At 43.3% G+C, this 22,969-nt stretch overlaps 1 protein-coding gene across 1 annotated transcript in view; it reads left to right on the top strand.

Moving 5' to 3' along the window:
- The first annotated feature begins 21,632 nt into the window (after positions 1-21,632).
- Positions 21,633-22,969, top strand: part of LOC118369705 (polymeric immunoglobulin receptor-like) — an 81,033-nt gene continuing 79,696 nt past the window's right edge. Inside the window, exon 1 of the mRNA XM_052498590.1 lies at positions 21,633-21,745. The gene's annotated coding sequence lies outside the window, so the exon portion shown is untranslated. The remainder of the gene's footprint in view (positions 21,746-22,969) is intronic.

The following is a 22,969-nucleotide window of genomic DNA, read 5'->3' as shown; positions in this document are numbered from 1 at the left end:
GTAATCGAGTGCCATTTCATCGCTGGTCACTACTGCCTTTAATTTCTGCACATCTAGTGACAACTGAGTAAAACCCTGTACGGTCAAATTAGTAAGGGCCTGCATTGTAGTATGTCAAATTGTTAATCATCTTACCCTTTACTACAACTCCTGCACCTGGAAAGATTACTGGGGCTGTCATCTCTACCTGAGACAGCACATGTCCATAAGCTTACTTTACTAGGGCTGTCATCTCTACCTGAGACAGTACATGTCCATAAGCTTACTTTACTAGGGCTGTCATCTCTACCTGAGACAGCACATGTCCATAAGCTTACTTTACTAGGGCTGTCATCTCTACCTGAGACAGCACATGTCCATAAGCTTACTTTACTAGGGCTGCATCTCTACCTGAGACAGCACATGTCCATAAGCTTACTTTACTAGGGCTGTCATCTCTACCTGAGACAGCACATGTCCATAAGCTTACTTTACTAGGGCTGTCATCTCTACCTGAGACAGCACATGTCCATAAGCTTACTTTACTAGGGCTGCATCTCTACCTGAGACAGCACATGTCCATAAGCTTACTTTACTAGGGCTGTCATCTCTACCTGAGACAGCACATGTCCATAAGCTAACTTTACTAGGGCTGCATCTCTACCTGAGACAGCACATGTCCATAAGCTTACTTTACTAGGGCTGCATCTCTACCTGAGACAGCACATGTCCATAAGATTACTTTACTAGGGCTGCATCTCTACCTGAGGCAGCACATGTCCATAAGATTACTTTACTAGGGCTGCATCTCTACCTGAGGCAGCACATGTCCATAAGCTTTCTTTACTAGGGCTGCATCTCTACCTGAGACAGCACATGTCCATAAGCGTACTTTACTAGGGCTGTCATCTCTACCTGAGACAGCACATGTCCATAAGCTTACTTTACTAGGGCTGTCATCTCTACCTGAGACAGCACATGTCCATAAGCTTACTTTACTAGGGCTGTCATCTCTACCTGAGACAGCACATGTCCATAAGCTTACTTTACTAGGGCTGCATCTCTACCTGAGACAGCACATGTCCATAAGCTTACTTTACTAGGGCTGTCATCTCTACCTGAGACAGCACATGTCCATAAGCTTACTTTACTAGGGCTGTCATCTCTACCTGAGACAGCACATGTCCATAAGCTTACTTTACTAGGGCTGTCATCTCTACCTGAGACAGCACATGTCCATAAGCTTACTTTACTAGGGCTGTCATCTCTACCTGAGACAGCACATGTCCATAAGCTTACTTTACTAGGGCTGCATCTCTACCTGAGACAGTACATGTCCATAAGCTTACTTTACTAGGGCTGTCATCTCTACCTGAGACAGCACATGTCCATAAGCTTACTTTACTAGGGCTGTCATCTCTACCTGAGACAGCACATGTCCATAAGCTTACTTTACTAGGGCTGCATCTCTACCTGAGACAGCACATGTCCATAAGCTTACTTTACTAGGGCTGCATCTCTACCTGAGACAGCACATGTCCATAAGCTTACTTTACTAGGGCTGCATCTCTACCTGAGACAGCACATGTCCATAAGCTTACTTTACTAGGGCTGTCATCTCTACCTGAGACAGCACATGTCCATAAGCTTACTTTACTAGGGCTGCATCTCTACCTGAGACAGTACATGTCCATAAGCTTACTTTACTAGGGCTGTCATCTCTACCTGAGACAGCACATGTCCATAAGCTTACTTTACTAGGGCTGTCATCTCTACCTGAGACAGCACATGTCCATAAGCTTACTTTACTAGGGCTGCATTTCTACCTGAGACAGCACATGTCCATAAGCTTAGTTTACTAGGGCTGCATCTCTACCTGAGACAGCACATGTCCATAAGCTTACTTTACTAGGGCTGCATTTCTACCTGAGACAGCACATGTCCATAAGCTTACTTTACTAGGGCTGTCATCTCTACCTGAGACAGCACATGTCCATAAGCTTACTCTACTAGGGCTGCATTTCTACCTGAGACAGCACATGTCCATAGGCTTACTTTACTAGGGCTGTCATCTCTACCTGAGACAGCACATGTCCATAAGCTTACTTTACTAGGGCTGCATCACTACCTGAGACAGCACATGTCCATAAGCTTACTTTACTAGGGCTGCATCTCTACCTGAGACAGCACATGTCCATAAGCTTACTCTACTAGGGCTGCATCTCTACCTGAGACAGCACATGTCCATAAGCTTACTTTACTAGGGCTGCATCTCTACCTGAGACAGCACATGTCCATAAGCTTACTCTACTAGGGCTGCATCTCTACCTGAGACAGCACATGTCCATAAGCTTACTTTACTAGGGCTGCATCTCTACCTGAGACAGCACATGTCCATAAGCTTACTTTACTAGGGCTGCATCTCTACCTGAGACAGCACATGTCCATAAGATTAATTTACTAGGGCTGTCATCTCTACCTGAGGCAGCACATGTCCATAAGCTTACTTTACTGGGGCTGTCATCTCTACCTGAGACAGCACATGTCCATAAGCTTACTTTACTAGGGCTGTCATCTCTACCTGAGACAGCACATGTCCATAAGCTTACTTTACTAGGGCTGTCATCTCTACCTGAGACAGCACATGTCCATAAGATTACTTTACTAGGGCTGTCATCTCTACCTGAGACAGCACATGTCCATAAGCCTCATTATTTTGAGCCACTGCTCTTTTAGCTCTGCCATTCGATCTGAAACTAATTTGCAATTTGTTCAGTTGTTCAGCAGCTCAGAAGCAGGTAATGTTGCTGCTGTCAGTTCAGTTTTCCCAAGTTAACAACACCCTTTCTGTCCCACGGGGAGGGAAATGTAGCCCTTACCCCCACAGATCCAGAGATGATCCGGAGGTGTCCCCATGCCTTTGCCTATGTTTGACATATTTACCCTAGTTCAGTTGTTGACCATCCAGTACATCAAAATGACTGCTATCCGTTTTTAGGCCTGTCTAAGAAAGGCAATTAGTTTCCTACATCCACCTGATACAAACAGGGGGAGTTATTGTGTGTTTTATTTCTGTCAACACATCTCCTTTGTCATTTAGGGGCTTTACACTACCAATCAGATACTCTCCCCATTGTACTTTTGGATGTCCTATGCATTTAATCAGCTGGGAAATGTTGCCTGGTTGTACGCTAGGAACATGCTTCCACCTTGGCCATTTCGTCTCAATGGGCCCACCCTCCTTAAATTCTTTAGCTGCATTTGAACTTGTCTTATTGGATAATCCTCCTTCCCATACTGCTTCCTTCCCCCTAGTGACCAACATCAGAATAGTATAATTGCTGTTTCTTTGTCGAACCCTGGTATTGTTCTTTTGCATACAATGGAGTAATCCACATCCAAAATCATTCTTTCCAATTGGTACTGCCTGGGTTCCCTACAGAGAGGCTGTGTAGGTGGGTTTCTGGAAAATCATTACCCGTGTGCCAGATGTGTTCCCTTCCCCTGTAATCCTATGTAATGTCACTGCTTTCACCCATTTATTATTATCCACATCCCTGTCCACAAAGGGAACCAGTAGGATTTGGAGAGCAATAAATATCCTGCATGTGTGTTTCCATGGTTGCCATTTTCTTGATTCACAACCATAGTATGTGTGTATGATGTTGTCCTCGACATCTGATTAATCTTCAGGTTCTGTGGCTGAACCTTCTGTTGGTTCTTCTGGCCTTTGGTCTCGACCCTCTGGCTGTGGTGTCCCCCGTTTCTCCTCATCGGTGGATCTCAGCCTCTTTCCTCCTCTGTGTCCTAAAGCAGGTTGCCAACCTGGGAGAAGTCTGCAATGGGAAAGATGGTGCCATCCGGACCTCTGGGATTGGTTCTGCTGCTTTCCTAGTGTGAGAGTGGAGAAAACTTACAACAGAAGTTAGTTACTTCATGTACTCAAGATGGTCACACTATGTCTTAGTTATGTCTTTCTGTTGGTCAGTCATCGGTCTCACCCCTGGGGTGTTCATTGGTCGTCTTGTTAACATTTCATAAGGTGTACACCCAATACCTTTGTTAAGGCTGCTGTGCCTTTTCTTAAGGACAAGAGGTAATCCCTCTACCCATGTAATTCCTGTGGAATGGCATAGTTTGGCAAGGGAGCCTTTCAGGGTCTGATTAGCCCTCTCAGTAACTCCCGTTACTCCGCTGTTGATAGGTCAACACCCATCATTGGGTCCCATCATTGGGTCATTGGGTCCCATTGTCTGCAGACAAACCTCAGGCAATCTGAACCTGAGTTTAATTTCCCTAACTAGCAATTTTGCAACTGTTCGCGCATAAGAGTTGGTAGTGGGATGGTTCCACCCACCTGGTAAACCTGTCAAGTATCACCAGGCAGTATCTCTTTCTTTGTTTTCACTCTACCATGTCTATGAAATCCATAGCAAGGTGGACAAAAGGTCCTTTTGGAGTGGGGAACTTCCCTGGTTGCAGTGGCGTTCCTTTGTCTATGTAATATAACAAACATGTTGTTGTTTTTTTCACGTGCGGATTCATATTTTGGCAAAAGCATTAGGCCGAAATCTTCTCCTCCTAATGTCCCCCCTTTGAAGAATGGCTCACTCCATGAGCAAATATTAAAGATCATTGTTGATGGTAAACAGGGCGTGCCAGAAAAAGATGTAGCCATAAGCCAGACCTAGGACAGAGAGCACACCCTCTCTCCCTCCACACCCGGTGATTGAGAATATCAGCCTGCTGTTGTTTCTCAAGATCAGTAGTTTCAAATGACACAAACAACTAAAAATAGAATGCATGTGTGTGACAATGGGAAGCAGCCAAGTTGGCCGCCTCATCAGCTGTGCTGTTACCAATTCTAGCATAATCACACCAACCTGTGTGTGCCTCAACCTTAATAGCCAACGTGTTAGATTTTCACATAGCTTCAATCAACTGTTCAATATGTTTTTAATAGGTGTGCCTGTGGTAGTAGTAAACCCTCTTGCTTTCCAAATCCCACCAGCATATGCTGAATCTGAGTAGAAAGTAAGGGCCTTCCCATCCCCCAATTCACAAGCTGTGGTTAGAGCAGAGACCAGAAAAGACTGTGGAACAATATTAAACCTTTATAATGTATATATATTTTGTTCATCTGTAGTCTAGGACCCTATACATGTAGTGGGGCAGGGGTCTTATAACCCTCCCCCTTCTATTAATACAACATAAGCATAATCAATTATTAAACTAAATCAAACATTTGGTGCAGACCCTATCATGACCCCAATTTGACCCCATCAGAATGAACAATCTTCTACCTGGTGAAAGCTGGTAATGCACTGCTTTTCCTCTTCCCTCACCCTCCATTTGGTAAATCTTGACCACAATTCTATCCTCCTGATTCCCGCTTACAAGGAACAATTAAAGCAGGAAGCACCAGTGACTCGGTCTATAAAAAAAGTGGTCAGATAAAGCAGATGCTAAACCACAGGACTGTTTTGCTATCACAGACTGGAACATGTTCTGGGATTCTTCCGATTGCATTGAGGAGTACACCACATCAGTCACTGGCTTTATCAATAAGTGCGTTGAGGACGTCGTCCCCACAGTGACTGTGCGTACATACCCCAAACAGAAGCCATGGATTACAGGCAACATTCGCACTGAGCTAAAGGGTAGAGCTGCCGCTTTCAATGTACGGGACCTTATAAGAAATCCTGGTATGCCCTCTGACGAACTATCAAACAGGCAAAGTGCCAATACAGGATTAAGATTAAATCGTACTACACCAGCTCCGACGCTCATCTTATGTGGCAGGGCTTGAAAACTATTAAAGACTAAAAAGGGAAGCACAGCTGTGAGCTGCCCAGTGACACGAGCCTACCAGACGAGCTAAATCACTTCTATGCTTGTTTCGAGGCAAGCAACACTGAGGCATGCATGAGAGCATCAGCTGTTCCGGACAACTGTGTGATCACGGTCTCCATAGCCAACGTGTGTAAGACCTTTAAACAGGTCAACATTCACAAGGCCGCGGGGCCAGATGGATTACCAGGACATGTGCTCCGGGCATGTGCTGACCAACTGGCAGGTGTCTTCACTGACATTCTCAACATGTCCCTGTCTGAGTCTGTAATACCAACATGTTTCAAGCAGACCACCATAGTCGCTGTGCCCAAGAACACTAAGGCAACCTGCCTAAATTACTACAGACCCATTAGCACTCACATCCGTAGCCATGAAGTGCTTTGAAAGGCTGGTAATGGCTCACATCAACACCATTATCCCAGAAACCCTAGACCCACTTCAATTTGCATACTGCCCAAACAGATCCACAGATGATGCAATCTCTATTGCACTCCACACTGCCCTTTCCCACCTGGACAAAAGGAACACCTACCTGAGAATGCTATTCATTGACGACAACTCAGCATTCAACACCACAGTGCACTCAAAACTCATCACTAAGCTAAGGATCCTGGGACTAAACACCTCCCTATGCAACTGGATCCTGGACTTCCTGACTGGTCACCCCCAGGTGGTGAGGGTAGGTAGCAAGACATCCACCACGTTGATCCTCAACACTTGAGCCCCTCAAGGGTGCATGCTCAGTCCCCTCCTGTACTCTCTGTTCACCCATGACTGCGTGGCCAGGCACGACTCCAACACCATAATTAAGTTTGCCTGATCACCGACAATGACGAGACAGCCTATAGGGAGGAGGTCAGAGACCTGGCCGGGTGGTGCCAGAATAACAACCTATCCCTCAACATAACCAAGAATAAGGAGATTATTGTGGACTACAAAAAAAGGAGGACCGAGCACGCCCCCATTCTCATCGACGAGGCTGTAGTGGAGCAGGTTGACAGCTTCAAGTTCCTTGGTGTCCACAACACCAACAAACTAGAATGGTCCAAACACACCAAGACAGTTGTGAAGAGGTTACGACAAAGCCTATTCCCCCTCAGGAAACTAAAAAGATTTGGCATGGGTTCTCAGATCCTCAAAGGTTCTACAGCTGCAACCCCGAGAGCATCCTGACTGGTTGCATCTCTGCCTGGTACAGCAACTGCTCTGCCTCCGACCGCAAGGCACTACAGAAGGGTAGTGCGTAGGGCCTAGTACATCACTGGGGCTCAGCTGCCTGCCATCCAGGACCCATACACCAGGCGGTGTCAGAGGAAGGCTTAAAAATTGTCAAAGACTCCAGCCAACCCAGACATAGACTCTTCTCTCTACTACCGAATGGCAAGTGGTGCCGGAGTGCCAAGTCTAGGACAAAAAGGCTTCTCAACCGTTTTTACCCACAAGCCATAAGACTCCTGAACAGGTAAACAAATGGCTACTCAGACTATTTGCATTGTGTGCCACCCCCCAACCCCTCTTTTTACGCTGCTGCTACTCTCTGTTTATCATATATGCATAGTCACTTTAACTATACATTCATGTACATACTACCTCAATTGGGCCAACCAACTAGTGATCCCGCACAGTGGCTAACCGGGCTATCTGCATTGTGTCCCACCACCCACCAACCCCTCTTTCACACCACTGCTACTCTCTGTTCATCATATATGTATAGTCACTTTAACCATATCTACATGTACATACTACCTCAATCAGCCTGACTAACCGGTGTCTGTATGTAGCCTTGCTACCTTTATAGCCTCGCTAATATATATAGCCTGACTTTTTACTGTTGTTTTATTTCTTTACCTACCTATTGTTCACCAAATACCTATTTTGCACTATTGGTTAGAGCCTGTAAGTAAGCATTTCACTGTAGGGTCTACACTTGTTGTATTCAGCGCACGTGACAAATCAACTTTGATTTGATGATTCAGTACTACACAAATTGGTTCAATTATTTATTTACTAGCTAACTAAATGGTAACACAGGATCAACACACACTTAATACATTAAAAACACGTCCCAAGCGGACTGGCAATGTGGCTGCTTGTTACCAAAGACACAGAGAGGGCGAGAGAGAGGGACAGACACACTTAACGTTGGTAGATTTTAGAAACAACTTCTCACTTATTAGTACTCCTATACTTTGCACACATATTTCCGCCCGCTTGGATTAAGAAATCATTAATGTATTTACGTGAAAATCTGGCAGTCTCTATGGGGGTGCCACAGGGTTAAATTCTCAGGTTGACTCTTTTCTCTGTATATATCAATAATGTCGCTCTTGCTGCTGGTGATTCTCTGATCCACCTCTACGCAGACGACACCATTCTGTATACATCTAGCCCTTCTTCGGACACTGTGCTAACAAACTTACAAACAAGCTTCAACGCCATACAACACCCCTTCCGTGGCCTCCAACTGCTTTTAAATGCTAGTAAAACTAAGTGCATGCTCTTCAACAGATTTGCTGCCCACACCCTCCCGCCCGACTAGCATCACTACTCTGGACGGTTCTGACCTAGAATATGTGGACAACTACAAATACCTAGGTGTCTGATTAGACTGTAAACTCTCCTTCCAGACTCACATTAAGCATCTCCAATCCAAAACTACATCTAGAATCGGCTTCCTATTTCGTAACAAAGTCTCCTTCACTCACGCTGCCAAACATACCCTCGGAAAACTGACTATCCTACCGATGCTTGACTTCGGCGATGTCATTTACAAAATAGCCTCCAACACTCTACTCAACAAATTTGATGCAGTTTATCACAGTGCCATCCGTTTTGCCACCAAAGCCCCATATACCTCCCACCACTGCGACCTGTATGCTCTCGTTGGCTGGCCCTCACTACATATCCGTCGCCAAACCCACTGGCTCCAGGTCATCTATAAGTCTTTGCTAGGTAAAGCCCTGCCTTATCTCAGTTCACTGGTCACCATAGCAACACCCACCCATATCACGTGCTCCAGCAGGTATATTTCACTGATCATCCCCAAAGCCAACACTTCCTTTGGCCTTCTTTCCTTCCAGTTCTCTGTCGCCAATGACTGGAACGAATTTCAAACATCTCTGAAGCTAGAGTCTTATATTTCCCTCTCGAATTTAAGCATCAGCTGTCAAAGCAGCTTACCGATCACTGTACTTGTACACAGCCCTTTTGTAAATAGCACACCCGACTACCTCATCCCAAGTTATTACTTACCCTATTGCTCTTTTGCACCCCAGAAACTCTACTTGCACATCATCATCTGCACATCTATCATTCCAGTATTAATGCTAAATTGTAATTATTTTCATCTCTATGGCCTATTTATTGCCTACCTCCCTACTCTTCTACATTTGCACACACTGTACATCAATTTTTCTCCTCTTTTGTGTTATTGACTAAGTTTGTTTGTGTGTAACGGTGTTGTTTTTTGTTACACTGCTTTGCTTTATCTTGGCCAGGTCGCAGTTGTGAATGAGAACTTGTTCTCAACTGGCCTACCTGGTTAAATAAAAATATATATTTTTAAATGCTTTGGTTCGCTATGTATCTCTCTGAACCTGTCAGGGTTCCACCTGTCACCAGAGGGCGGCAGGTACTGTCCTAGAGACATTAACGACACGCAGGTGTGTCCTATTTACTCATGATTTCCCTGTTCAAAGAGGTGTGTTTTATGCTGTCCTTTGCAGAAGCTTGACTTGTTTACCGTGTGCAGTCGTTTCCTGAGTGAGTTTTTTGAGACCTAGTGTTGTGTTTTTTCTAGTGCACTGTGATCCTGCTGCTATGGTTTCTCAGTAAAGTATTTATGTGTATCCTTAACCAATGATTCCTCATTCCTTTTCGCGTTATGCTTGTAAGGCTCCGATTGTCAAAAAGGATTTCCCACCCGTCTTCTACTATTGATCTCCTCTTCAGTCACAACGTATCCGGTGACTTGCCGTGTAGACCTGAATAGAACTACAGAGTTTATTCTACTTCCATTCGCTTTGGAAGATGCTTATTGAAGATAGGCTAGCCAGCCGTGTTGATGGTTCCCAATGGGGTGATGAGAGTAGCGTACTACGGTGGTTGGAGCAGAGTAGTAGAATGGTCCCACTTCAATTAGCTTTCTAGATACTTAGAACAGCTAATCAGCTGTACCAGTGATTGTTCAGGTGGTGACTTTATTGGCTCTACCTCGTGTTGAGATTCAGAGTTCAAACCACGTTAAATGTGAGCTGGAGCTCTATGTCTCTCTGGTCTGACATGTTAATTTCGATACCAATAATTTATGCAGTTTGTTTGAGAAGGGTGGTTCCGTCAGGCTGACACACACTCTTTCCTCACTCCGGGGGATGACGTGTCACTTGAAAAAAGTTATGTAAAACCATTATCTCTTATGGCTCCTAAAATCATGTCCCGCTTAGCACTAACACAAATGTCATATTTCATTCACAACGCATCGGATGGACACTTCGTACATGTAGCGTATGTACTTTTCAAGTTACAGTATTTCCTTTAACATTTTTAATGACATCACAAAATAACAACCAAACGACATTAGTGTCCTTTAGATCATCTCTTACCATTCCCCACATTCTATGTTAGATGCAGTTAACATACACTTAGGTTGGAGTCATTAAAACTCATTTTTCAACCACTCCACAAATTTCTTGTTAAAACCTGTTGACGGGATAGGGTTCCCTTTTGGGAACGACCCCTCCCACGTTCAGCTGGAACGGTGGCGCAATGGAATGCAAAAAATATTCTTAGAAATATTTAACCTCCACACATTAACAAGTCCAATAGCTCAAATGAAAGATAAACACCTTGTTCATCCAGCCAGAAAGTCAGATTTCTAAAATGTTTTACGGCGAAAACATAGCACATATTTATGTCAAACCACCACCAAAGACACAGCTCATTTGAACAGCCAAAAAATGCAATCAACAAACGCAGGATTAAAAGAAAAATTATTCACTAACCTTTTGAAAATCTTCATCAGATGACAGTAATAGGACATGTTACACAGTACATTTATGTTTTTTTCAATAATATGCCATTTATATCCATAAATCTCTTTTTACAATGACGGCCATGTTGAAAAAATGCTACTCAAATGTCCGGAGAAATGATGATAGCTCCACCAGATAACGTCAGATAACAAGCAATACACATCATAAACTTTGACTAAATATACATGTTCTACATATAGATAGAAAGATACACTTCTTCTTAATGCAACCGCTGTGTTACATTTATTTTTAACGTTACAGAATTCGTTCACTAGGCTATAATATGAGACGGCACAAAAATAACCACATAAATATTCCCTTACCTTTGATGTTCTTCGATCATAAGCCGTGGAAGTAGTCATACTTACCAAAAACTGGGTTTGGTTTTCAAGTCTGTGTCTTTGGGTTATCAAACACGACAAATTCCGTCTGAAATGCAGCCAAAATTCTAGTGGATTGGCATCAAAACTTCAAAATTACATATTATATGTCGACGAAACTGGTCAAACTAAGTGCAGAATCAAGCTTTAGCATGTTGTGAACGTGCAAACCAATTAGCTCGAACAGACAAACTGACATCGTTTGGTCAATCCTGGAAGAAAGAGAGCTCTGGGCCCGACGCTCGCATGAAAGTGCATTTATTTTCAAAGGTTTCAGCCCGCCAAAAGTGGAGGGGGCGCGCGATTCTCACAATGACAAGCCCCATTGAAAGCAGACATTGCGCTGAAGAGATAGAAACTGTTCCCAGATCCTTGGTTGAGAAGGGTGGGGGCGATGACGTCGAAGTTGGCCCAACTTTCATGATGACAAGAGAGAGTTTGGGAGAATGGCTGCCCTGAGAGTTCTGCTTTACATACAGACATAATTTGAACGGTTTTAGAAGCTTTAGAGTGTTTTCTATTCAATTATAATTATTATATGCATATAATATAATTTTGGACAGATTTCTTTTCTGTTTACTATGGGCACGCAATTCCTCCAAAGGGGGCAGTAGTCAGCCCTATCTTTAACAGGTTTTAACAAACTATAGTTTTGGCAAGTTGGTTAGGACATCTACTTTGCATGACAAGTAATTTTTCCAACAATTGTTTAGACAGATTATTTCACTGTATCACAATTCCAGTGGGTCAGAAGTTTACATACACTAAGTTGACTGCCTTTTATACAGCTTGGAAAATCCCAGAAAGTGATGTCATGGCTTTAGAAGCTTTTGATAGGCTAATTGACATAATTTGAGTCAATTGGAGGTGTACCTGTGGATGAATTTCAAGGTTTACCTTCAAACTCAGTGCCTCTGCTTGACATCATGGGAAAATGAAAAGAAATCTGCCATGACCTCAGAAAAAAATTGTAGACCTCCAAACGTCCGCTTCATCCTTGGGAGCAATTTCCAAATGCCTGAAGGTACCACGTTCATCTGTACATACAATAGTACGCAAGTATAAACACCATGGGACCACGCAGCCGTCATACCGCTCAGGAAGGAGATGTGTTCTGTCTCCTAGAGATGAACGTACTTTGGAGCGAAAAGTGCAAATCAATATCAGAACAACAGCAAAGGACCTTGTGAAGATGCTGGAGGAGACAGGTACAAAGTATATAAATCCACAATAAAACGAGTCCAATCTCAACATAACCTCAAAGGCCGCTCAGCAAGGAAAAAGCCACTGCTCCAAAACCGCCATAAAAAAAGCCAGACTACGGTTTGCAACTGCACATGGGGATAAAGATCGTACTTATTGGAGAAATGTTCTCTGGTCTAATGAAACAAAAATATAACTGTTTGGCCATAATGACCATCGCTAGGTTTGGGGGAAAAAGGGGGAGGCTTGCAAGCCAAACTGTGAAGCACGGTGGTGACAGCATCATGTTGTGGGGGAGCTTTGCTGCAGGAGGGACTGATGCACTTCACAAATAGATGGCATCATGAGGGGGGGGAATGATGTGGATATATTGAAGCAACATCAAGACATCAGTCAGGAAGTTAAAGCTTGGTCGCAAATGGGTCTTCCAAATGGATAATTAATAGAATAATTTGTATGGTTTGAGATAATGGCTAAAGTGTTCCACTCTGATATTGTATAATGGTGTGAAATGTTTGAGAATCATAAGAAGATCATCTGAGGATGTGTGTAGCTCTGTTAGAATTTTAATACTAGGCTATTATAGTCTTTAGTAGGGATGTAAGCAGAGTGAAGTTGTAAAACAGATAACCAAGAGGGCCCCAAAGGGGGAGGGGAAGTGAAAGCATTGAAGAATGAGACAAGATTGATGGTTCTTTCTCTACAATGTGGTTAGTGGAAAAGTACTGGTTGTTTTAGTTGGGAGTAGCCTAAAGAGAAAAATGTGAGTGTGTTTTGGACTGGGTTCTAAGTTGTCTCCTAGAGCTCTCGTGAATAAACATTGATTTGACTATTGTGAGCTGGGAATTATGTCTGTTTCAATGATTGAAATTTATGAACATTGATAACAAAATTCTATATCAATAATGACCCCAAGTACACTTCCAAAGTTGTGGAAAAATGGCTTAAGGACAACAAAGTCAATGTATTGGAGTGGCCATCACAAAGCCCTGACCTCAATCCTACAGAACATTTGTGGGCAGCACTGAAAAAGCGTGTGCGAGTAAGGAGGCCTACGAACTTGACTCAGTTACACCAGCTCTGTCAGGAGGAATGGGCCACAATTCACCCAACTTATTGTGGGAAGCTTGTAGAAGGCTACCCAAAACGTTTCACCCAAGTTAAACAATTTAAAGGCAATGCTACACTCAATTAGTATTTGGTATGTAAACTTCTGAATGTGATGAAAGAAATAAAAGCTGAAATATTTATCTCGCTAATATTATTCTGACACTTCACATTCTCAAAATAAAGTGATGATCCTAACTGACCTGTGACAGGGAAGTTTTACTCAGATTAAATGTCAGGAATTGTGAAAAACTGAGTTGAAATGTATTTGGCTCAGGTGTATGTATATTTCCGACTTCAAGTGTATATTGTTCCAGTATTTGCTTTAGAACGTGTTAGGGTTTCGACGGGAAAAGTCTTATTAAAACAAAACATGTTCGTTGGGGGTATTTGGAGGTAGACCTACATTTTCTCTCCTTGATTTACAACCAGGCGTGAGTTGTTAACCCAAAACAGTTCCCCGAGAGGGGGTCTGGTTGAAGTAATTTATTGCAAACCTGAGCTAACCTATTTGGATCCTTGCAGGACAGCCATGACAGTAGGCTAGGTTTGTTCCCATACGCTTCTTATGACTGGCAGTATTTTTTTATTTAACAAGGCAAGTCAAGGACCATATCACCTCCACCCTACCTAACACCCTAGACCCACTCCAATATGCTTACCGCCCAAATAGGTCCACAGACGATGCAATCTCAACCACACTGCACACTGCCCTAACCCATCTGGACAAGAGGAATACCTATGTGAGAATGCTGTTCATTGACTACAGCTCGGCATTTAACACCATAGTGCCCTCCAAGCTCGTCATCAAGCTCGAGACCCTGGGTCTTGACCCCGCCCTGTGCAACTGGGTACTGGACTTCCTGACGGGCCGCCCCCAGGTGGTGAGGGTGGGCAACAACATCTCCACCCCGCTGATCCTCAACACTGGGGCCCCACAAGGGTGCGTTCTGAGCCCTCTCCTGTACTCCCTGTTCACCCACGACTGCGTGGCCACCCACGACTGCGTGGCCATGCACGCCTCCAACTCAATCATCACGTTTGCGGACGACACAACAGTGGTAGGCTTGATTACCAACAACGACGAGATGGCCTACAGGGAGGAGGTGAGGGCCCTCGGAGTGTGGTGTCAGGAAAATAACCTCACACTCAACGTCAACAAAACTAAGGAGATGATTGTGGACTTCAGGAAACAGCAGAGGGAACACCCCCCTATCCACATCGATGGACCAGTAGTGGAGAGGGTAGTAAGTTTTAAGTTCCTCGGCGTACACATCACAGAAAAACTGAATTGGTCCACCCACACAGACCGCATCGTGAAGAAGGCGCAGCAGCGCCTCTTCAACCTCAGGAGGCTGAAGAAATTTGGCTTGTCACCAAAAGCACTCACAAACTTCTACAGATGCACAATCGAGAGCATCCTGTCAGGCTGTATCATCGCCTGGTACGGCAACTGCTCCGCCCACAACCGTAAGGCTCTCCAGAGGGTAGTGAGGTCTGCACAACGCAACACCGGGGGCAAACTACCTGCCCTCAAATCAAATCAAATTTATTTATATAGCCCTTCGTACATCAGCTGATATCTCAAAGTGCTGTACAGAAACCCAGCCTAAAACCCCAAACAGCAAACAATGCAGGTGTAAAAGCACGGTGGCTAGGAAAAACTCCCTAGAAAGGCCAAAACCTAGGAAGAAACCTAGAGAGGAACCGGGCTATGTGGGGTGGCCAGTCCTCTTCTGGCTGTGCCAGGTAGAGATTATAACAGAACATGACCAAGATGTTCAAATGTTCATAAATGACCAGCATGGTCGAATAATAATAAGGCAGAACAGTTGAAACTGGAGCAGCAGCACAGTCAGGTGGACTGGGGACAGCAAGGAGCCATCATGTCAGGTAGTCCTGGGGCACGGTCCTAGGGCTCAGGTCCTCCGAGAGAGAGAAAGAAAGAGAGAATTAGAGAGAGCATATGTGGGGTGGCCAGTCCTCTTCTGGCTGTGCCGGGTGGAGATTATAACAGAACGTGGCCAAGATGTTCAAAATGTTCATAAATGACCAGCATGGTTGAATAATAGTAAGGCAGAACAGTTGAAACTGGAGCAGGAGCATGGCCAGGTGGACTGGGGACAGCAAGGAGTCCTCATGTCAGGTAGTCCTGGGACATGGTCCTAGGGCCCAGGCCAGTTGAAACTGGAGCAGCAGCATGGCCAGGTGGACTGGGGACAGCAAGGAGTCATCATGTCAGGTAGTCCTGGGGCATGGTCCTAGGGCTCAGGTCCTCCGAGAGAGAGAAAGAAAGAGAGAAGGAGAGAATTAGAGAACGCACACTTAGATTCACACAGGACACCGAATAGGACAGGAGAAGTACTCCAGATATAACAAACTGACCCTAGCCCCCCGACACATAAACTACTGCAGCATAAATACTGGAGGCTGAGACAGGAGGGGTCAGGAGACACTGTGGCCCCATCCGAGGACACCCCCGGACAGGGCCAAACAGGAAGGATATAACCCCACCCACTTTGCCAAAGCACAGCCCCCACACCACTAGAGGGATATCTTCAACCACCAACTTACCATCCTGAGACAAGGCCGAGTATAGCCCACAAAGATCTCAGCCACGGTACAACCCAAGGGGGGGGGGGCAACCCAGACAGGCCGACCACAACAGTGAATCAACCCACCTAGGTGACGCACCCCCCCCCAGGGACAGCACGAGAGAGCCCCAGCAAGCCAGTGACTCAGCCCCCGTAACAGGGCTAGAGGCAGAGAATCCCAGTGGAAAGAGGGGAAACGGCCAGGCAGAGACAGCAAGGGCGGTTCGTTGCTCCAGAGCCTTTCCGTTCACCTTCCCACTCCTGGGCCAGACTACACTCAATCATATGACCCACTGAAGAGATGAGTCTTCAGTAAAGACTTAAAGGTTGAGACCGAGTTTGCGTCTCTGACATGGGTAGGCAGACCGTTCCATAAAAATGGAGCTCTATAGGAGAAAGCCCTGCCTCCAGCTGTTTGCTTAGAAATTCTAGGGACAATTAGGAGGCCTGCGTCTTGTGACCGTAGCGTACGTGTAGGTATGTACGGCAGGACCAAATCAGAGAGGTAGGTAGGAGCAAGCCCATGTAATGCTTTGTAGGTTAGCAGTAAAACCTTGAAATCAGCCCTTGCTTTGACAGGAAGCCAGTGTAGAGAGGCTAGCACTGGAGTAATATGATCAAATTTTTTGGTTCTAGTCAGGATTCTAGCAGCCGTATTTAGCACTAACTGAAGTTTATTTAGTGCTTTATCCGGGTAGCCGGAAAATAGAGCATTGCAGTAGTCTAACCTAGAAGTGACAAAAGCATGGATTAATTTTTCTGCATCATTTTTGGACAGAAAGTTTCTGATTTTTGCAATGTTACGTAGATGGAAAAAGCTGTCCTCGAAATGGTCTTGATATGTTCTTCAAAAGAGAGATCAGGGTCCAGAGTAACGCCGAGGTCCTTCACAGTTTTATTTGAGACGACTGTACAACCATTAAGATTAATTGTCAGATTCAACAGAAGATCTCTTTGTTTCTTGGGACCTAGAACAAGCATCTCTGTTTTGTCCGAGTTTAATAGTAGAAAGTTTGCAGCCATCCACTTCCTTATGTCTGAAACACATGCTTCTAGCGAGGGCAATTTTGAGGCTTCACCATGTTTCATTGAAATGTACAGCTGTGTGTCATCCGCATAGCAGTGAAAGTTTACATTATGTTTTCGAATAACATCCCCAAGAGGTAAAATATATAGTGAAAACAATAGTGGTCCTAAAACAGAACCTTGAGGAACACCGAAATGTACAGTTGATTTGTCAGAGGACAAACCATTCACAGAGACAAACTGATATCTTTCCGACAGATAAGACCTAAACCAGGCCAGAACATGTCCGTGTAGACCAATTTGGGTTTCCAATCTCTCCAAAAGAATGTGGTGATCGATGGTATCAAAAGCAGCACTAAGGTCTAGGAGCACGAGGACAGATGCAGAGCCTCGGTCCGATGCCATTAAAATGTCATTTACCACCTTCACAAGTGCCGTCTCAGTGCTATGATGGGGTCTAAAACCAGACTGAAGCATTTCGTATACATTGTTTGTCTTCAGGAAGGCAGTGAGTTGCTGCGCAACAGCCTTCTCTAAAATCTTTGAGAGGAATGGAAGATTCGATATAGGCCGATAGTTTTTATATTTTCTGGGTCAAGGTTTGGTTTTTTCAAGAGAGGCTTTATTACTGCCACTTTTAGTGAGTTTGGTACACATCCAGTGGATAGAGAGCCGTTTATTATGTTCAACATAGGAGGGCCAAGCACAGGAAGCAGCTCTTTCAGTAGTTTAGTTGGAATAGGGTCCAGTATACAGCTTGAAGGTTTAGAGGCCATGATTATTTTCATCATTGTGTCAAGAGATATAGTACTAAAACACTTGAGCGTCTCTTGATCCTAGGTCCTGGCAGAGTTGTGCAGACTCAGGACAACTGAGGTTTGGAGGAATACGCAGGTTTAAAGAGGAGTCCGTAATTTGCTTTCTAATAATCATAATCTTTTCCTCAAAGAAGTTCATGAATTTATCACTGCTAAAGTGAAAGTCATCCTCTCTGCCCTCCAGGACACTTACACCACCCGATGTCACAGGAAGGCCATAAAGATCATCAAGGACAACAACCACCCGAGCCACTGCCTGTTCACCCCGCTATCATCCAGAAGGCGAGGTCAGTACAGATGCATCATAGCTGGGACCGAAAAACAGCTTCTATCTCAAGGCCATCAGACTGTTAAACAGCCACCACTAACATTGAGTGGCTGCTGCCAACACACTGACTCAACTCCAGCCACTTTAATAATGGGAATTGATGGGAAATGATGTAAAATATATCACTAGCCACTTTGAACAATGCTACCTAATATAATGTTTACATACCCTACATTATTCATCTCATATGTATACGTATATACTGTACTCTATATCATCGACTGCATCCTTATGTAATACATGTATCACTAGCCACTAACTATGCCACTTTGTTTACATACTCATCTCATATGTATATACTGCACTCAATACCATCTACTGTATCTTGCCTATGCCGCTCTGTACCATCACTCATTCATATATCTTTATGTACATATTCTTTATCCCCTTACACTTGTGTCTATAAGGTAGTAGTTTTGGAATTGTTAGCTAGATTACTTGTTGGTTATTACTGCATTGTCGGAAATAGAAGCACAAGCATTTCGCTACACTCGCATTAACATCTGCTAACCATGTGTATGTGATAAATAAAATTTGAGTTGATTTGATTTGATTTGAAGTCAGTGAAGAACAAATTCTTATTTTACAATGACAGCCTACCAGGGAACAGGGTTAACTGCCTTGTTCAGGGGCAGAACGACAGATTTTTACCTTCAGCTCTGGAATTCGATCAAGCAACCTTGGTCAGTCTAATGGTCACTTTATGAGCAGATTGTCTTGTTCCTATCTGACACCTAGATATTGAGCTAATTCTGGGGGGAAAATATGGTCAGATGACCCTAATGCTAACGACCCTGTTAAAAATCTGATATGTGGTTAAAAATAATGTCTATTATTAATGCAGTGACCACTGAACCAAGGTCTCAACATACATTGTATTTGTCAGGATTATTACTGTATAAAAATATCAATGATGATAGTAGGGTTGTCCCTGAATAGAGTGCCCTTTGCGTCCCTTTGATATTTTAACCTTTATACCCAGACTACACTGCTCTCGTCGCTCGTGAGCGTCAACAAGCGTCTGCGTTGCCAAGGGCTAAAATATAAGTCCTTTCTATTTTTGACGCAGATCGCGCTGCAAGTCCTGCCTCTCCCATCTCATTGTTTTTTTGAAGCAGGTACCCACGTGCCATCTCCTCATTGGTTATACCCACGTGGGTGATTGAAAATCGAACCGTGTTGCCGGTCGTCGTAGTAATACTATGAAAGTTGAAATGCCAATCACCATATAAGTTCAAAGATGAAAAAGCCTGTAAGGAGGATCGATGACTAGAAACGATTCGGTTAGCTGTTTTATGTGTGGATTAATTGTTGGAGTAGAGGACCTTGTGCATTTCAGGTAAAATAACAACTCAATGTTTATATCCCAGGACAAATTAGCTAGCAACAGCAAGCTAGCTAAATTGGATAAATTAGCTATCTAGTGCAAGCTAACTAGCTAAATTGGATAAATTAGCTATCTAGTGCAAGCTAACTAGCTAAATTGGATAAATTAGCTATCTAGTGCAAGCTAACTAGCTAAATTGCCATAAATGTTTAATGCTTTTCGACCTGTCCCCGAATTAATGTAATTGGTTCAGAGTTTGTTTTGATATTTTAACCTGCGTGTCGTGATCGCGTTTGGTGTGGGGGGACAAAATAAATTTATGCACGATGGCGCACGCCTGCGCAGCCGGTTTGTGTTCCGTGTTATACTATCATCATATTTTACTTGCATGGATTAACAACTCCTTGACCCCAAGGAGAAACTATTGGAAAAATTATTTAAATAAAAAAACAAGAAAAATCTGTTAATTTGCATGTCATGTAAAACAAAAATATAAATGTTTCCCTTAAATGTGTAGCTTCCCAATTATTTAGATTTATGAAGAACAAGTTGATTGACAAAGTCCTGAATGAAGCACCTTTTGGGCTATGATCAAAAATATGCCTCTGGTCAACGGTAGTAGAAATTGAGCACCAATATTGACATTGGTGCACAATTATGTGCCATTTTTAATATAGACCATATGGAACATTCAATGAATCTGCATTTTGACATGTCCCTCACATTTTTTCAACTTCTGCGAAGATATCCTTTAAAAACATGTTTTTAAACCATTTAACATATATTCAAATCATAGTGTAAAAGCAGGTGAGCTCATTCTACTCTTATTGGCCATTTTGTGGTGAAAAACTGAGGTCGAGCATAACACCTCAACCCTGTTACCCATACTCTTCATGACATGTTACAATTAGTTGAAATAAATAGTTTTAAACTACCCAAAATACACTATTGGTGGAATGACCCCGTACATAGTCTCCAAATCATGTGGTCATATGCTTTATCTGACTCATCCAATCACAACCTTTATCTCAATTATGTTCAGTTACTCCAGGACTCTACGTGGACCAACAAATAGTGACTGGAGTTGTAGGAGGGAATGTCAACATTCAATGTTACTATAGTGAACCTGGAGCCAGAGGGAAGTGGTGCAGGATGAATGGCTCTGGCTCTTGTGTGGCTGTGGGAAGTTCTGGGACTTTGGATGGAACATTTGTGATGTTAAAGCAGGAAATAATTAACTCCAGCAACTTTGTCTTTACGGTGGCCATGGGTGGACTGAGGATTGAGAACACTGGCTAGTACTGGTGTGAAAAGGGAGACCTACAGATGCCTATTCATATCACTGTCAATCAACCAACCACAATATAGAGTACCACCGCGAGTAAGTACAGATTAAACACTTATCCAATGTCCAATCCATGTCATATCTACCATCTGTATCACTCCTACCATATGGATTCATTGTAATCAACATCGCAATTACCAGGTTTCAATCTTATCAATCTAAATGATAAACTGTCAGTTTATTGGAGCTACTGTATAATCCCTCACAATGATAAAAGCTCCAACCACTTACTAAACTTCACTAACAAGTGCTGAGTCTAACACTTCTCAGCCCATAGTCACCCCTTCTGTTACAGACCAGAACAATGGGGGAACTAACGAGAAGTGACAGGAAAGGATCCAGAGGTTGTATTCAGTCTGTTGCATATCTCTCGCTTTTTAGAATTCATGGTATTACTGTAAGGGTGTGGGGCACCTGACTAGAAAGGCTGATCAGAGCAGAGACAGGTGTCTGGGTTAACAATAATACTTTAGTTTCCCAAATTACAAAGAAATCTGTCTTTATGTCTGTTATTGTTTCAACATGTACCACTTCCCCATGGTTAGATATATTTTTGTGTTTCCTGTGACGTACAGTATATACGCAGTTGTGGCATTCTTCTCTCTTTTGGTTAAGTTCCTTTTTATACAGTTAATGTGTTAGGCCATGAAGTATTTCCTCTCAGTTGTAACAGTGCAAAGAAAATGATTCCTATGACATGTAGATCCATTTCTGTGCAGTAGCTGTGCGTGGGTAAAATCACTGGGAAAGCCAAGGTAAGAAAAAAGCCATATTACAACCTACAGTATGTGTTGTGATAATTGCGTTGTTTGCTCTATAACCTGTTAGTTCATATGCCTTGACACCGTGATATACATACATATATATATATATATATATACACTTGGGGTCACTTAGAAATGTCCATGTTTTTGAAAGAAAAGCATATTTTCTGTCCATTAAAATAACATCAAATTGATAGTGTAGATAGTGTAGACATTGTATATGTTGTAAATGTCTATTGTAGCTGGAAATGGCAGATTTTTTATGGAATATCTACATAGGCGTAAGGAGGCCCATTATCAGCAAACATCACTCCTGTTAGCTAATCCAAGTTTTTCTTTTTAAAAGGCAAATTGGTCATTAGATTGTTAGCACAGCTGAAAACTCTTCTGCTTTAAAGAAGCAATAAAACTGGCTTCTTTAGACTAGTTGAGTATCTGGAGCGTCAGCATTTGTGAGTTCAATTACATGCTCAAAATGGATAGAAACAAATAATTTTCTTCTGAAACTCGTCAGTCTATTATTGTTCTGAGAAATGAAGGCTATTCCATGCGAGAAATTGCCATGAAACTGAAGATCTTGCACAACGCTGAGTACTACTCCCTTCACAGAACAGCGCAAACTGGCTCTAACCAGAATAGAAAGAGGAGTTGGAGGCCCCGGCGCACAACTGAGTTGTGTGTCTAATGGCAGGGTATTCCAGACATGGGAAGCTCTCACAGAATAAGCAGATTGACTAAAGGTGCTTTTCCTTAAGGGAACTAACAGTGATGATAGCTATTGGGCTTCCTATCGAGCTCTTTGCGAGCCTGTTTGCAGACAGACTGAATGGGTTTTAATGTTGTAGAGCAAGCTTGGGCCCAACTAGTCAAGTAGTATGTTAAGTGGGGGAGTATCATAGATTTGAAGTACAGTTTTGTTGACTTTGTAGTCAAACAATTTCATATCTTTTGGAAATTAGCTAGGTTGAATTTGGTTATTTGAGTTACCTTTTTCATTTGCTTTTTAAAAGAGAGGTTGGAATCAAGTATGATGCCGTGGTACTTACAATTGGATACCACCTGGAGCTTTTCCCATGACACAGACATCTGGCTCAGTGGCACCAGTTGTCCTCCTCATGCAGACTGTGTTTTTTTTTCATTGAGATGCAAACATGAGTCCCTGAGCAACTTTGTCACCTGGACCATTACAGTAGTGAGTTATTGTGTAGCTTGCTG

This window comes from Oncorhynchus keta, chromosome 36 (genome assembly GCF_023373465.1).
Source record: "Oncorhynchus keta strain PuntledgeMale-10-30-2019 chromosome 36, Oket_V2, whole genome shotgun sequence".
In the NCBI taxonomy this organism is placed as follows: domain Eukaryota; kingdom Metazoa; phylum Chordata; class Actinopteri; order Salmoniformes; family Salmonidae; genus Oncorhynchus; species Oncorhynchus keta.
Note: the sequence above shows the minus strand (reverse complement) of the source record. Positions and strands in the feature narration are given on the sequence as shown.